Below are 6,433 nucleotides of genomic sequence, written 5' to 3'. Positions count from 1 at the left end.
TGCCTCTGCCTCCCAACTCTGTGATTAAAAGCGTGTGGTACTCTTTTGATCATTATATCTGTGTAATATATTATGAAATCAGAAAATATAATGCCTCCAATTTTGGTTTTCTGTCTCAGGGGAGGGTTTTGGCTATTTGTGGCTCCATGGAAATTTTTTTTGGTTTTCTTTTTTCTATATTTTAGTAATCAAAAATGGCATTTAATATCTGTGAGAACGCTTTCCTAACTGAAACACCCATCAGTCATGAACATTGGGTCCAAGGGCCTTGCTTACTGCTCCATAGCTTCACTTGAGCACATAACTGACGTATCCCTAACTCTTGTCATCCTGAAGTGCCTCCCCACTGAAACCAGATAGCCACTGCCCCCATACACATTGTCAGCCTGCTTTTACCAATTCAAGCCCCCCCCTGCCACCCCCACAGCCCTTCATGTTCTTGCCTTGTACATAAATCAATCTTGCTCCAGTCCAGTCCAAGCCAAGAAAAAGCAGGATGCAACTGTAACATCCGTGAAATTTATTGAACAGATACATTTACTGAAGTCATTGAAGGCGGGGGGATGACAGCACAGAACTTCCCCCAGCTGTTAGAGGCCACAGGTCCCACCTTTTCCTACTCTGTGATTCATTAGAAAGGATCTCATCTACTGGCCACACTGAGGCCTGCTTGCCTAAGCTTCTTCCTTCCAAGGGACCCCTGATACACCTCTTTGCAGAATAATGGCATCTGGAAGTGTTCTTTCTTTTGGGGGAACTCTCTAGAAGAATCACCCACTGTAGGGTGATCCTGAATTATTCTGGACACTGGAAAGCACTGAAAGGAACATCTTGCCAAACTGAAGAACTGTTGTCACAAGTAATAACAAAAGTAACAACAAGAGTGGAACATTGAATCTTGGTTCTCCGAGCCCATCCATCCTTAGTCCAGGTCTTCGTGCCCACCCCAGATTGTAATCAGTCACAAGATGAGCATCAGCCAGTTGCTGATTGCCATCACCCATACTGTTTTGCTGGTTCCAAGGGCTTGTCTTGGGATCTCTGTAGAGCACCTTCTCAGGTAAGAACACACACATCTGCAGGGAACAAGCAGCAAGTTGCTGGCCTGTAAGTATATCAAGAAAGCTGTCCAGGAATACACAACACGAGATAGGAGCAGAGCAAATAGGGCCTTGGCTGGCATGGAAGTTCGCAACACAAGCTGGGCTACGGTAGTAGCTAGCAGGGTAAGTCAGGGACTGATATACTTTGCTAGGGTGTGATGGATGGGAGAGCTAGTATTAAAGTGTGTACTCACTGAATACCTGGGCCACTGTGAGTAGAACAGATAAGGATGAGATTCCAAAGGCAGTGTCATAAACCTGCCTGGAGATGCTAACTGGGTAGAAGAGCCAGGCAGTCAGGACCCTTATAAGAGACTATTTCTCCCTAATCTCTCCCAGGCCAGGGGCTATAGCAGATATCTGCAGGCCCGCTCCTTTACTTTGGGGCTGACCCTTCAGCAATACTTCTAGACTGGGACAGGATGGGGTCTTCTGCCTTATGTTCTCCTGCCTAGGCAAGGCTGCCCAGCATGCAGCCGGGCCCTCCTGGGCACTCTCTAAGATTACTGCCCATCTGTGCTGGGGTGGGAGTCCCAGGGGGCTCATAGGGTCCTGTCTGGCTTGGGTCTACAGGGCCGTGGTCTGAGTTATGGCCTTATATCTCCTCCTCAACCTTGTCCTTTGCCTACTCCTCCACCTCATCTTCTGCCTTAGCACTGGCTCTTCCATCAGCCTGGACAGAAGCCAGATTGCCAGCTTCATCCTCCACCTGGACTACCATGTTGCTGGCTAGTCTTGCCTCCCATTCCTCAGATTCCCGTTTGAGGCCCAACAACTCCAGGAAAGTTGGAGATCTCCTGATCATTCTTAGCCTCCTCAGAGCTTCCTCCAGAGGCTCAGTCAGGTTAGCCCTGGTGAGCATCTGCCTCAGGCGCAAATCATCCGTAGAGGTTCTCTCGAGAGCCCCTTTCTAAATGGCTTTCTGCAGCAGAACTTCTAGCCTCAACACAAAGGCAGAGAGCTGCTCATCTGGCTGCTGTTTTGCAGTCAGACACTTGATTCGAATGGTGGCCTGAGACTCATTGTCTCCAAATACTCGACAGAGCCTCTAGGCACTCCTCTGCAGTCTTTGCCGGATTCTCTGCTAACAGCCCCTGTACAAGGTACAAAGCAGTTCCCCGCAAGCCCTCCAGCAACCGTCTCCTCTTCTCCCTTTCTGGGACCCTTTGCCACACCCAAAACATGTCAGTGGTGTGGTCTAGCCAGGCCTCAAAGGATTCCTCCCCAGGGGCTGGCTGAACGCTCCCAGAAAACATACCCAAACGCTGGTACCGCAAGGTATCCACCCAGGGCTGGATTGCCTGACTAACTGACTGGAGCCTGCACACTCTGTCCAGCTCCAGACCTGGGTCTCCAGGTACACTGTCCACTGTCTCCCCCGTTGCTCCAAGAAGTGGAAAACACGATCAAGAAGCTCCTCGCTGGAGCAACTGGGCACAAAGACCACGTTCCAGGGCCCCCCAGTGCCTAGGATTTCCCTTGGGACCAAAGCATAGTTGATTTCCTGGTCGAGCTCAACCAGGGCTGCAGTGGCATTATCCTCCTCATGAAACACTTTGCCAAGCACAGTAAAGTGGCCCATGGGCCACAGGGCAGCCTGCAGGGACCCTTGGAATTCAGCTTCACTGCAGTCCTCCAGGATGCCCAGGATAAGCAAGCCCCTACGAGCGCTGACACCCATCCACCTGCACCAGTCCTGGAGCATCTCCACCGCCATAATCTGAAAATTTAGCAAAGCTCACACTAGGGGCCGGAAACAGTTTCCCCAGAAGCACATCAGGTTGGGATAGGAGCCTAGGCTAGGACTCAGGAAGACCAGCCTAGCTCTCCACAGCCTGGAAACAAAAAACGGAAAGAGGAGGTTAATGTCTTCCCCACCCCAGCCCCTTCTCATCCACTAGCCCTAGAGCAGAGGTTCTCAACCCGTGCTTCGTGACCCTTCAGGGTCAAGCGACCTTTTCAAGGGGATCTCCAAAGACCGCTGGGAAACACAGGTATTTACCTTATGATTTGCAACAGTAGCAAAATTACAGGTATGAAGTAGCCATGGAAATAAGTTTTATGGTTGTGTGAGGGAGTCACCACAACACAAAGAACTGTATTAAAGGGTCGTAGCATTAGGGATATTGAGAACCACTGCCTTACATGATGCTTCTGCATCCCACTCTGTGCCTCAGACACAGGCCTTCCCCAGCACCTCCCTACAGTCCAACCCAGGCAGGCGTGCTGGTTGAGAGGGGGTTTGTCAGGGCCAGTAATACCCTCCCAGAATTTGGTACCTTCTAGGAGCAGAACCCTTTCTCCTTCAATCGCACAGCAAGGATTCCCCGGGCTGTTCTCCAGGTTCTCCCGCCAGCCAGCTCCCTTGCTCTCTCTAGCCTTATAGCTGCGCACTCACGCAGACCAGTGTACATATGCAAGCTTTTTTGTTTTGTTTTATTTATTTATTTATTTATTTATTTATTTAAGATTTCTGCCTCTTCCCCGCCACCGCCTCCCATTTCCCTCCCCTCCCCTGACCAAGTCCCCCTCCCTCATCAGCTCGAAGAGCAATCAGGGTTCCCTGACCTGTGGGAAGTCCAAGGACCACCCACCTCCATCCAGGTCTAGTAAGGTGAGCATCCAAACTGCCAAGGCTCCCCCAAAGCCAGTACGTGCAGTAGGATCAGAAACCCATTGCCATTGTTCTTGAGTTCTCAGTAGTCCTCATTGTCCACTATGTTCAGCAAGTTCGGTTTTATCCCATGCTTTTTCAGACCCAGGCCAGCTGGCCTTAGTGGGTTCCTGATAGAACATCCCCATTGTCTCAGTGTGTGGGTGCACAGCTCGCGGTCCTGAGTTCCTTGCTCGTGCTCTCTCTCCTTCTGCTCCTGATTTGGACCTTGAGATTTCAGTCCTGTGCTCCAATGTGGGTCTCTGTCTCTGTCTCCTTTCATCGCCTGATGAAGGTTAATATTCAGGAGGATGCCTATATTTATGTTTGTCTTTGGATTCACCTTCTTATTTAGCTTCTCTAGGATCGCAAATTATAGGCTCAGTGTCCTTTATTTATGGCTAAAAACCAAATATGAGTGAGTACATCCCATGTTCCTCTTTTTGGGTCTGGCTTACCTCACTCAGGATAGTGTTTTCTATTTCCATCCATTTGCATGCAAAATTCAAGAAGTCCTTGTATTTTACTGCTGAGTAGTACTCTAATATGTATATATTCCATACTTTCTTCATCCATTCTTCCATTGAAGGGCATCTAGGTTGTTTCCAGGTTCTGGCTATTACAAACAATGCTGCTATGAACATAGTTGAGCATATACTTTTGTTGTATGATAGGGCCTCTCTTGGGTATATTCCCAAGAGTGGTTTTCTCTTTCTATTTTTCTGCAGTGCTGGGAATAGAATCCAGGACCTCACAAACGGTGATGCGAGCTTAACGCTGCTCTCTGCAGTGCAGATTTAGCGCGGGGGTGTGGTGACGCCGGAGCATGGATCCTCTACCTCCTAGTCCTCCAGAAGCAGACTAGCCAGGCCATTGGTGCAGGAGGGTCAAGTGACAAGGCTGTCTCAGCCTGGGACCTCAGGTGACATCACCGGTCCAGTCACTGATGACGTCATCGGCTGCTGACCCCCACCACCACCACCACACATCTGTGCCCCTGGCACAGGGGACAGAGTGCTCAGGGGTCTCCACAGAAGGGCACCAAAAATCTGTGTTGCCCCCTCCAGCTCTGTTTCCTGATCAAGGCCAGGGAGCAGGGACTCTGAGGGTTTTTGCCCTGGTGAGTCCCTATCTGGACCTAGTCTAGTGACAGAGCTGGGCAAGCAACACCTATTCTAGGTAGAGTCCCTGGAATAGATAACACATGAGCCCATACACCCCATCCCATCACTCCCCATGAAGCGTGTACCATCTGGGTGATGCCCATCCCAGTGGAAGGGGCTGCAGGCACTTTCACCACTGTGGGCCTGCATGCCTTCCTGCCCTTGGTGCCAGTGGCCAGCTCACAGGAGGGTCCAGCACTGGCAGGCCTTTCCCGCTCTGCATGCTGTATATCCAGCTTCTTGAAAAGCTGCTTTTCAGATTTGAAGCCCAAACCCTTAGACTTGTATCTTACTGGCTGACTTTGGGCCAGTCCCTTCCACTTCTTGTCGCCGAAAAGTTTAGAGTTTCTGGGAATTCTGCCTAAATTCATATAGGAAGCACTGTGATGGTGGTGAGGTGTTCAACTTTTCCCTGCTTCCAGTGTTGATAGCCTTCCGGGCTCTGGGGCATGACTCTTTCAGTGTGAGGGTGGCATGGGTGGCCGAGATCCCAGAAGCCTCCCTATGGTTTTAACATCAGTTAGTCCCCACCCCCACCCTCCATATCTTCTGCTGCCTGGGCTAGACATCCACTCAGAGCTGTGCTATCCTGGCTCAAAACAGTTTCAGACCCTGCCAGTCTCATCACTCTGACTCTCTGCAGTCACCAAGAGTCCAGGGCCACATGCACAACATTTCTGCCAGTGAGAGAGAGGGCAAGCAGGTTCACAGAAGGTTATTATGCCTCTGTGTATTCTTTCTTGACCCCATTTTCTTTCTTTGGGCGTCATACTCTGGCCACTTGACTTTCACTACTGTAAAGGTTTCCCCAATGGTGTCCATCTCACTCACACTGCTTTGGTTTATTATCAGGGACTCTATTGAGGCTTTTGTCATGTTGGAATACTCCGTGTGCATCAGAGTGCCCATTTGAATGACCCTCACTACTGCCACCAGCATTCTACCTGCTTTCCTGAACCTCTGGCAGGAAGGAAGGCTTTGGGGCATTTGACCAAACATGACGTTGCTGAAACTTGAGCTGTATCCAAGTAGATATCCATTAATCTATTATCTGCCATGGGGGGGGGCAACCCATGTCCTCTCCCATTAGCAGTGTGGGAGTGCTCATCTGTATCCTACATCCCAAGCAGCCTTTCAGCCTTGACCATCGAACACCCCAAGGGGAGAATTACTATCTCATGCATTGATAAGTGTTTGGTATTTCCTTAATAGGTTATGATATTGTGCATCCTCTTACAATTTCATCTTCCACTCCTGGTTCAGCTTCTGTGAATCTCCTTTGCCCCTTCCTCATGCCCAGCTCTGTCCTACAGATGGGTCTTTGGCCTGTTTTCAGGAGAAAGTTTCTAGTGTCAAACCTGAAGGTACTCTCATTGTGTACATGCAACCAATGCCCAAACAGGTTACTTGATCTCACACTTGGCCTTCAGTTTGTCGTGTGTGGTTCTCTTTCTTGCCCCTGGAATCTCTTCTATGATTATATACAGCCTGAAGTCAAGTGCTTTGGGAACAAG

At 49.7% G+C, this 6,433-nt stretch overlaps 1 pseudogene; it reads right to left on the bottom strand.

Annotated features, from left to right (window-relative positions):
* Positions 1-1,728: 1,728 nt before the first annotated feature.
* Positions 1,729-2,820, bottom strand: LOC121440378 (annotated as a pseudogene).
* Positions 2,821-6,433: the final 3,613 nt, after the last annotated feature.

Source organism: Microtus oregoni, unplaced genomic scaffold, assembly GCF_018167655.1.
Source record: "Microtus oregoni isolate MIOR12 unplaced genomic scaffold, Mior012 000067F_007, whole genome shotgun sequence".
Classification (NCBI taxonomy): Eukaryota; Metazoa; Chordata; class Mammalia; order Rodentia; family Cricetidae; genus Microtus; species Microtus oregoni.
Note: the sequence above shows the minus strand (reverse complement) of the source record. Positions and strands in the feature narration are given on the sequence as shown.